At 34.3% G+C, this 10,448-nt stretch overlaps 1 pseudogene; it reads right to left on the reverse strand.

Annotated features, from left to right (window-relative positions):
• Nucleotides 1-2,889: 2,889 nt before the first annotated feature.
• Nucleotides 2,890-8,609, reverse strand: LOC128168581 (uncharacterized; annotated as a pseudogene).
• Nucleotides 8,610-10,448: the final 1,839 nt, after the last annotated feature.

Genomic DNA, 10,448 nt, shown 5'->3' on the forward strand with positions numbered 1-10,448 from the left:
ATACAACTTTACATTTCATAGCAACAAGACTTAGATCTACGTTGCAGAACAAAGCTATTTGTAGTATATAAAGAAAAAAAAGGCTTATCTATGCAACTTCCAATAAAAACAATTGCCAAAAATCTGTAAAATCGGGAAAATACAGCAGATCAAAATCACCTTCAAATTTCCAATTTTTCACATTTCTTTGCCATGTTCCCATAGCAATGGGTGTCAATTTTCATAAATAAAACGTACATATTGCATGGTCACTAATAGGTATGTAAAAATTCATTAGTTTCTCTATTTTGCTTATATTAAAACGTGTAAAAAAAATTCAATTTTTTTTAACGGCTGCCGTGGTTGTAGTTAAAAAGTATTGGTTTCTCCATCAATTTTCTTCTATGAAAAAAAATGAAAATAGGAATAAATGTTGTTTTGTGTGTTTGATAGTTGATATTATTGGGCAAAACCTTCTAATATGGCTTCAAAGTAGGTAAGTTTTGCTATTTTTCCATCTTTAACCTCAGTTACCATGACAACAGTTACCTTTAGAAACCAACTTTTAGTGTCTTTCAATAGAGTTTTTAACCTAGGTATGAAATATAAACTTTAAGAAAATTAGTGACTGTGCATAGCTAGACCCTTACATAAATTTTTTTACTCTTTAATAGAATTTTAAGTGCTAAAACTAACATGTGAAATGGAGAGAGAGAGAGAGAGAGAGAGAGAGAGAGAGAGAGAGAGAGAGAGAGAGAGAGAGAGAGAGAGATGTTAATTCAGAATCTGTTCTTAGTCATTCTTTTTAAAGTATGTGTATTTTCAGTATGTGTGTAATGCATGCATTTTCCATGAAATTTAGTTTTCGGAATAACCTTAACTTTAAAATATCAATAATAATGTGTGGTTTGGAGTTCCACCCCCTCCCTTTTTGGGAAATTAAAACTTATTAAATTTATACTACAATTACAAAAAATAGACCCTGGACCTTCCCTGGAAGAAATTATCCTTTGGATCCCCATGGGAAAAATCTCTAGAAACAGATGTAAATGCTGAACTTTTATTTTATTTCCGCTTTTGCTCTAGTATGGTACTCGCCCCCGCCACTGCGTTTTCACTTTTACTCTTGTTCCTGATATCAAAGGTCCATAACTCTGTAGGCTGAATTGACTTCTTACCACAGCAATTTTGTGCGGGCCTACCAAATTTGATTTTAGTTGAGTGTGCTTGTTATATTAAGAGGGTTCGATAGTCGTAGCCATGGTTACTGAGTATACTGTATTGGTCTCCTTTACAAGAGATGGTGTATATATAAAAATATAGGAAAATACCCAAAATTTAAAAAAGTAAAATGTATTGATTTTTTTCCTTACTAAATTTAGAAGGTAAAATGTATGGATTTTTTCCTTCCTAAATAATAGATTATACTTAAACAGATCATATCTTAAAGTTTTAGGCAGATCTGAGGGTTAATTTGTTGACCATCCAGCCTCCTTAATATTAAGAGATACTTTGATCAAAGGGAGATAACTCATACATACAAAATAAAACTCTTTGGTGAATTGATAGACCAGGTGTAGTACAATCAAATATAATGAATTCTTTACTCGTCAGTAGCCAAGTATCAAACTAGTAGACTGGTACCTTAAAAGGAGTAGATGACCACCTTTAATTTAGGAAATCACAATCGACTAAGCAATATCATAAAATATCTTTAGAATCCTTTTTAATTTAAGATACATATCAAACTTAAATTGCTGAAATATATTTAGGAGTAAATAACTCTTATTGATTTTAAAATAACAAGGTCAAATGCCAAACTACTCGTGATGTTGACCTGAAAACTAATATTAAAACTATTATAGATTTTGCCTTGATGTTGTACAATTTTCATAACATTTTTCAGACCTTTGAGAAAGTAAACTATATATATCATTCAAACATTACCATAGGTGTCAGAAGCAAATTGATAGTTGGGGGATGGGGATTGAAATAAAAAAAAAATCAAAATCCTAATTCAGTTGTAGTAGGGTGAGGATTGACTGCGGTGCAATGTTAATTATTTCCCAATTAAATTTTTTCCAGATTAATTCAAGTTCAAGTTCAAGTTCAGTTTATTCACTCAGACCAAATAATTTGGTACAAGAGGAACATATATATAATACATACAAATACAAATCGTCAGAGGTACAGACAAACAGGTACATTTTCATACAGGGGAAAAATATACATAAAAAAGAACAGACTATAGAATCACTACTTATGTTAGATTTTAGTATAAAGGATCATAATAGGAAAACAACTAAGAGGAGCAGACAGCATCAAAAATTTTTGAAATAAATACACATAATTTTCTTAGCGGTTTACAATTGCAATAAGTCATGAGTTCAGAAAACTTAAAAAAATTAAAACACTTAGTGGTGAGATTTTAAAATATTGAATGATTCATTCATCTATTGATTATGACTATGTCTATCTTGGCAAAAGAAATGGGGGACATATGTAAAATTAACTTCGAATCGAATATAGTATCCAAGATCTTTTAATTATTTATAGGAGATTTTTGTATCTAAATACTCAATGTCAAATTCCAGCATCTGTGGCAATTTTTGAATCAGAGTCAAAAAGTCTGTTAATTATTATCGGTAATAAGTCTGAAATCTATAATCTTGATGATAATTATATATTCTGAAATATTGATCCCAAGGCACTTGATAATGTAAACATTTCTTTTCAGAAGTAGGTCAAGTTCTCCTATCTATTGAATAGTTAAATCAATTTTATAATTATACATGCACACATATTTCATTTCACTATAGTTAGAGAACTATCTATAGCTAAGAATTAGAAATATTTGCAAATGTCAACAGCATTTAATGTTATAATATAAGAAACCACATTAACAAAATACTGATTATTTACATTAATTTACATATAAAACCAGTTTATTTACATGTAAAATATACAGATAGTAAGTAATCATATATGTACATGAACAATACACAGTCTCTGAATTGTGACAGTCACCGCAGTTTGATGAAACACAACATATAAAACGATCACAGTTTGCTAAAACATGGATTTTATATAGTTCTAGATAGTTTGGTGATGTATTATAATATTTAAACACAATCAGTTTATTTACTGACATTTGATGTTCACTTTGTAGACATGTAATAATTATTATGATCACAGTTTGTTTACATGTAACACTGGATTTTCTTCACTTTACCTGTGAAGTATTCAGCCACAAAGAGGTTGTCTCTGGTGTCCACACATAAACCATATGGATATTCTAAATGACAGTTGTCAATGTAGCGGAGGAACTGTCCATCCTGATCCAGGATGTGGATACGGTGGTTCTTGCAGTCTGCTATCAGGATCCGACCCTGGCTGTCTGTAGTGATGCCGACTGGATTAAATGGTACCTTGAAAGTAGAGGGAGGACCGGTGTAGGTAAAACGGAGTTTGCCGGCCTGATTGACCACCACTACTGAACTGGCTTTAGTGTCAGCTACACAGATATCTAGGTTCTTGTTCTCACTGATGTATTTAGGGTATTCATAATCAGATGAATAGAGAGGTTGTCCTTTGTCATCGTATTGAATCGTTTGTTTCTCTGTAGAGCCAGAATAACGCACAACTTTTGCTTGTTTCTTATCATCAGTGATCATGACAACCAGGAGGTCACCAGAGGAGGTACTACAGACAAAGAGAGGTCTCCACCCCTGTAGTCTGATCACTGTCTGTATCTGTGTATTCTTCACTATGTTCACAGTTCTATCATTGGGATCAGTATAAACTAGTTCACCACTCTGTGTCACTGCTATGTCCACTGGCATGTCCCCTGACTTGGTTTGGATTGATTTCAGTAGTTTACTGTGGAGGTTGTAGAGTCTCATCATGTTGTCCCTACCACTCGTCCATACCTCATCATCACTCAGACAGGACACACAGCGTAAATCATTAGATTCTCCATACTCTGTGTTTATTTCTGTGAGGATCCGTGGTACATCAATGAGCGGTCTGTCCGGGGGAGAGGACTCAGCACCGGGCGAATCCATTGTGTACCCATGTTCTTCTGTTTTAATAGATGACGCTAACAGAGAACCAATCTGCTGATAAATCTGTTCTTTGTTAATCTTCTGAGGGGTGAATCTTGGTAAGGACACTGTGAGTTTAGGAGGCAATCTTCTGAATTCAGCAATCCTGGATTTGTAGGCAGAGACAAGGCTGACATCATTGGAGTTGAGTAATTTCTTCAGATCAGCAATATCTTGAGTGATTTGAGAAATGGTGGCTTTATTTCATTTTCCTGCTTATCAAGAACAACCAGGTGTTTGGATTCCATTTCATCCACGTCAGATTTCAGTTTCTTGATGGCAATGTCTATTTCTCTGTGCAAGTCTTCTCCATGTTTTTTAAGAGCTGTTGTTAATTTCTTAGAGTTTTTATTCAAATCAGCTTTCTGAACTGGGATGTTAGATACAATCTCTTGGTATTTAGGATAAATGGAATTTTCTAATTCTTGTAGATCTTTTTTTAAGGCTTCTCTCTTGGTGTCTAGTTTTTTTAAAATGCCAACTAGCTTGTGTCCTAGATGTTCATTAGAGGAAACACACTCCACACAAATAGGAATGTTACATTGTTCACAATGAAGGTCACATAATTGTGTGGAATGATTTGAACATTTAGGATTTAGTCCTCTCTTCTTAAATGGCACTACTTTGTGTTCTTTGGATTCATCTAAGAGATGTTTTCCAACGCAGGCTACACACAGATGTATATGACAAATGTCACAGTACAAAGGGGAGCCCGGGGTCTCACAGAGATGACACCGTAACACATCCTGGGCCCAAGTACGGTGGTCCATGGTCAGACACCTTGATGGGATTTTTAATGATTTCTGAAAGAATAAAAGAACAGTTACATGAATGTATTCTATTATTAGAAAACTTGTTTTTAATATGGTTTACGGTGCGACCGTTGGGGCGAGCGCAGCATGTGATCAAATAATGAATTATGATAAATGAATAAAAATAAAAGTATCAACGTAACGTAAATGAATTTGAATGCAAAATAAAATATAAACATGCCAATTTTTTCTAATAAATTTTCATTATTCATAATTTATAAGATTGTTTATTTATTAAATAGAAAATGTTGTTGAATAATAAAGATTTTAACATAATGTTTATTGCAGTTTATTTCCTCTTTTCTTGCAGCAGACATTTTTCTTAAACTTACATATAAAAAATTGACTTATCATAGAGTCCCCCCCCCCCGGTTTAAAAAAAATATAATTTACGTATAAAAAAAATTTGCTGATCATATAAGAAAAACGGTTTTGGACCCCCCCCCCCCCCCCTCCCGGGAGGATGTAATAAATGTGAAAATAAAGATACCATTGAGCAGTTAATTAAAAGCTAAAGGCATACTACACACTGCCCATTCCTCATCCGGATTAGAATTTTCCTGATTTTGAGAATTTCTTTTTCATTTTGCTTGTAAATATTTTTTGATTGATGCTGCCGCGCCCCTTTTAAAAAAGCATCCCTGGAAATTACTGTAAATATATAGTGAATAAAATAAATGTGAGCATTCATCCAAATGAGAGCAAGATACAACTGTTTCCTATTTAAAAAAAAAAAGATATCCCCATTCGTTAGCTTTGCAAGATTTTGAGAAAATTTTGGTATTTATATTTCAGCGGATTTACAATAACTACTTAGAGTAATTTCCCCTTATTGTGACGTTAAAGTTCACGTCGGTCAAGTGTCGTCTGTCTCTTTGAAAGAACCCTGAAAAAAAACCTAAGTGAAATATACGGTTTGAACATATTTTATTGTATAAACATATACAAATGGTTTGAACACAAGTTCTTACAACTTACGAGGTTCTTACCAAGTATAACAATTTACAACTGTATAGTAGTTTAGAATGGAAAGTACATAGAAATGGATATTACTAATATAGTTAAGTTATTGAACAAACATTACATGTATAAACAGATCTGTTGAATTTGGTTTAGGCAGTAAAATTGAAATTACAAGAATCTGCCACAATCTCTTATAAATCTTTGAACAGCTAAAAAAATATGTAAGTTCAAAAGGTTTGAAAACAATTCATTTCGTGCATTGGTATAATTTTTACAACTAAAAAACAAATGATAAGAATCTTCTGGTAATCCGCATTGGCAATTAGGGCTTTCCAAAATATTTTTTCTGAAAAGGTCGAAGTTTAGAATTACAGTCAAGTCGTACCCAACCCGACTCGCACCCATATTTCTCCAGTGGGTACGAGTTGACTTGTGAAGTCGTACTCAAATATTTGGGTACGAGTGAACCACATAGTTTTGGGTACGACCTGACCATTTGAGTACGAGTTGGTTTGGGTGAGAGTCGGGTTGGGTACGACTTGACTTGATTCCGAAGTTTAAGATATAGTTATGTCTAAGTTTTGTGTGTATGATGTTAAGTCGTCTCTTGCCGAAGCAAAAATAGGACGGAGGTTTAATTTGGTTTAATTGAATACTGCTTTTGAAACTTGTAAAGGAGGAATTGTTTCTGATAAGTAAACTTAAACTATTCCATTTATTGATAGTGTCAGGAACAAACGATTTCTTGAATATTTCTAGTCTACATTTCGGAATAGTATAGTTTTCTCGATTGCGTGTATTATAATTCGATTCTAAAGTCCTGATAGAAGGGAAAATTTCTTTTAAATAATCAGGTACCAAATTATTATGAATTTTATACATTGTGCTCAATTTTGTTAATTTTCGTCTCTCGGAAAGAGGCGTCCAACCTGTTTCTAAATAAAGGGACTCTCTTGAAGATAATATGGGTAAGCCAGTGATGATTCTTGCTGCATAGAGTTGAACTTTTTCTAATTTTTCGACATCTTGTTATGAACAACCATCCCAGACAACTGAGCAGTATTCAATTAAAGGTCGAATAAAAGTCATGTACATTTTTGATAAAGTATTTCTTCCTATGCTAAATTTGAGCTTCTTCAACAAGCCAAGTCTTTGGTATACATTTTTAACAATATTATCGATATACTCTGACCAGCAAAGGTTTTGACAAAAAGGTAATCCTAAGTGTTTGTGTGATGAAACATATTCTAATCGACTATTTTGGAATTGGAGTTTGGGAGAATAAAAATTTGTTTTGAGTGTAAAAAATATTGCTTTTGTTTTGGATGGATTAAATCTTAACAGCCAAGTGGATGACCAGTTTTCTAGAACTTTCAGATCGTGATTCAGGACATATTCAATATTGGCAACATTGTATGAAGAAGATTGTAAAGAGTTATCATCAGCGAACCGTCTACACAATGAAAGCATATTTTCTGACACATCGTTAACATAAATCAAAAATAGAAGAGGGCCAAGAACTGAGCCCTGAGTGAAATATACTGTTTTGTTTACTTAAAAAGCATGATATTCTTGAAATTACACAATTTATCTGTTTATCAAAAGTTTTACTTTGATTCTCGCGAGAAGGAATCAAGTCTAGTGAGATCGTCCGACATTGAAAAATTGCATTGTGGGTCGAAATTTACTGACTCCGAAAAATTCTGTGGGATCAATGTGCAAGAAATCCATTGTGACGTCACTCGAAGGAACGACAACTCTGTTAGTCTTATGTAAATTATTTTATTTACAATGCATGATGTATAGTCTTTTATCTTGTTCTGGTGAGAGTGTGAAATGGGAAACCATATTTACAGGGAATTACTGGGACGATTAAAACAAGGCATTACTGGTCCGATTTACTGACGCCAAAAAAATCCGTTGAATGAATGTGCAACTAGTCCGAATTTTCTATTCACACACGCCTTGCCGGTAGAGCTCGCTTCGCGCCGGCGCTGCGCGCCAGCGAGCTGTGCTCGCTATTAATTCTATGTCAGTTTTGTATGTGTAGTCAAAAGTGTTCTCACAAGGATGGGAGGTACGTAGGATCAAGACCCCCCCCCCCTACGCTCTACTTACTGAGCTATAGGGTTAACCAGTTTCAAGTTGTGTCACTTCCCAATCTCATGCACAGGTCCTGGGATGGGGGTGATTTTTATTTTTCAAGTTGGGGGGGGGGGGTGTCAAAGCCCTACTTTTTTGTAATTTTACTTTTGAAAATTATATTACTTTTTTCTATGAGGGGTAGGTTCCTGGGATTCCTGACATTCTGTGGCCGTCAGGATCCGCTCCGCGCATTCTCCAACTGTTATAGGATTTCTTTGTCGGTCCGTGCGCCCCCCCCCCCCCCCCCCCCCCCCCGCCTCACACACACCGATGTCACTGGTCTACAGTTTGTTCGGTAACTGATGGTAAAACATTAAAATAATGTCCACGATGCCCACTGTACAATTTTGATTATGTTCTTCATTATTATTTCTTTATAATCATGTTACTTATTCATTAACAAACTACAAACCTTCAAACTCCCAACATGGCGATTCGGGTATTTTCTCTTCCGGGTCTGGTTACCTGTACAATCGTCACGTGATTTCTTTATATGTAGGTCAATGTGTCGCGTCCTTCTTGCAATGTTCAAATTATATTGTAAACATGTTTTATTGCGATTGGACTCACACTGAATATTGACAATGGTTAAAAGGTATTTTTCCATGGAGAAGTCAAATTTTAGGACGTGTTTAACGTAAGTGTATGAGGCCGGGTGAGGGGGTCGAAACTGAGGTTAGGCGCGGATCCAGAAAATTTTTAAAGGTCGGGAATTGAGGGAAAATTTGCTGTCATAAAATACAACATCGTCTATAGCCACGTAGGTGGGAGAGAATTATAGATATTTTGCGTTCTTTGCGATGACGTAAGTATAGCTGCAATAATATAGCCCTCCCGATTTTTAATTTTTTTTTTTGGGGGGGGGGGGGGGGGAGTAAACATCAGATATAAAAAATCGGGGAGGGCTACATTATTGCAGCTAATGTAAGTACAGTACATGTATGCTTTCAGGAATTTTTTCAGAGGAAGGGGATAGGGACGGTCGCTTGGAGACACACCTTTGATTAGGGGGTCCAGGGAGTGAAGTCATTAGAAGCTTATCCAGTTATATATGTTTTTAAAAATATTTTGAAGAGTCATACGAAACCGTGAAATTAACCTCAATATTGGTTGATATAATTATGTTCAGTAGAAAATGCATTAATGGGAGTGAAAATAAGAAACATTGCAGTCAAGGGTTTTAAGTTATGTTTTCTTTAAGAAGGGAAGGTAAATATTGTATAATATCAAATACACTTGTGAGGTACGTAAGCCCTCTTTTATTCGGGTGCGGTCATATACATGTACACTTATTTTCGAAATACCTCCAACAGAAGAGAATTGAAAATGCAACAATTTGGGTCTACATTGGGGTTTTACACTGTTTGAAAATTTATTAAATTTTTGATAAAATATAAATACAGTCGATTTTCTTCCATTAATAAAGATAGCAACAGCATAAATGAGAAATATGGAACAGCGTATTCACCATGTCAATTTCCTCCATAGAGGATAGCGAGCACATTTATCAAATCACACATTTCTCATTAATTTATTGAAATACATGATATTTTCTCTTTGAAATTTGTATATTGAAAACTTATACATTTCTGATGATGACACTTCAGTAATTTTATTTGTTGAAGTTTCGTGCATTGAATATCCCAATGACTGTAAATCCTGCATATATCATACAAATGCCTTCGTCATTCTACGTATGCAAGACGTTTACTATAACTCTGTCCCGAGTTTTTGCTTCCATTACTTTTTGCTTGATATTTCAATAATATATATGGTAAATACCTTTGTGCTCAAACTACGTTCATCCACTAATATGAAAAATGTCCAGATTATCTGTTTTGAAACGCCCCCTCTACCGCTTTAGGTTTCAATACACATTCCAAAATTGAAAGTCTACGGAGATTTTGCATTGCATCAGCCATTAATAAGCCCGGATGATAACGTTAAAAAATTGCGCGATGTATTCCGAGTGTATTCCGAATGGAGAAAAGATGTAAACATTTCCCATTATAAATCTCCGTAAGAAAATTGTTTTCGTTCCTGTGAACTTTTATGAGTGAAAATGGATAATTAAATCAATAAAAGTGTCCTGGATAAATCACATTTCCAGAAAAAACAGTTCCTTATCAATTTTTGTAGACAGTCTGTGTAAAGAAATGTTTTTTGATTTTGAGTATCTCTGTAAAACCAATGTAACATGTTTACATGATTATCAAATGATAGAACATTTTCCCCTGTTTTACAAAGAAATGTTTGTCTTTTTTAACGAATGTAAAAAATTTAAATCAGACATGAGTCTAAACGCACAATTAAAAGAACCGCTATGGTGTAATAAAATTTTTGTGTTAAAAAACAAACCAGTATTTTTTAAAGAGTGGTTAAAAAGTGGTATTAAGTACTTAAACGATATTGTAAACGAAAATGGTTTGAAACCTGCAGAATGGTT

Source organism: Crassostrea angulata, unplaced genomic scaffold, assembly GCF_025612915.1.
Source record: "Crassostrea angulata isolate pt1a10 unplaced genomic scaffold, ASM2561291v2 HiC_scaffold_15, whole genome shotgun sequence".
Classification (NCBI taxonomy): Eukaryota; Metazoa; Mollusca; class Bivalvia; order Ostreida; family Ostreidae; genus Magallana; species Magallana angulata.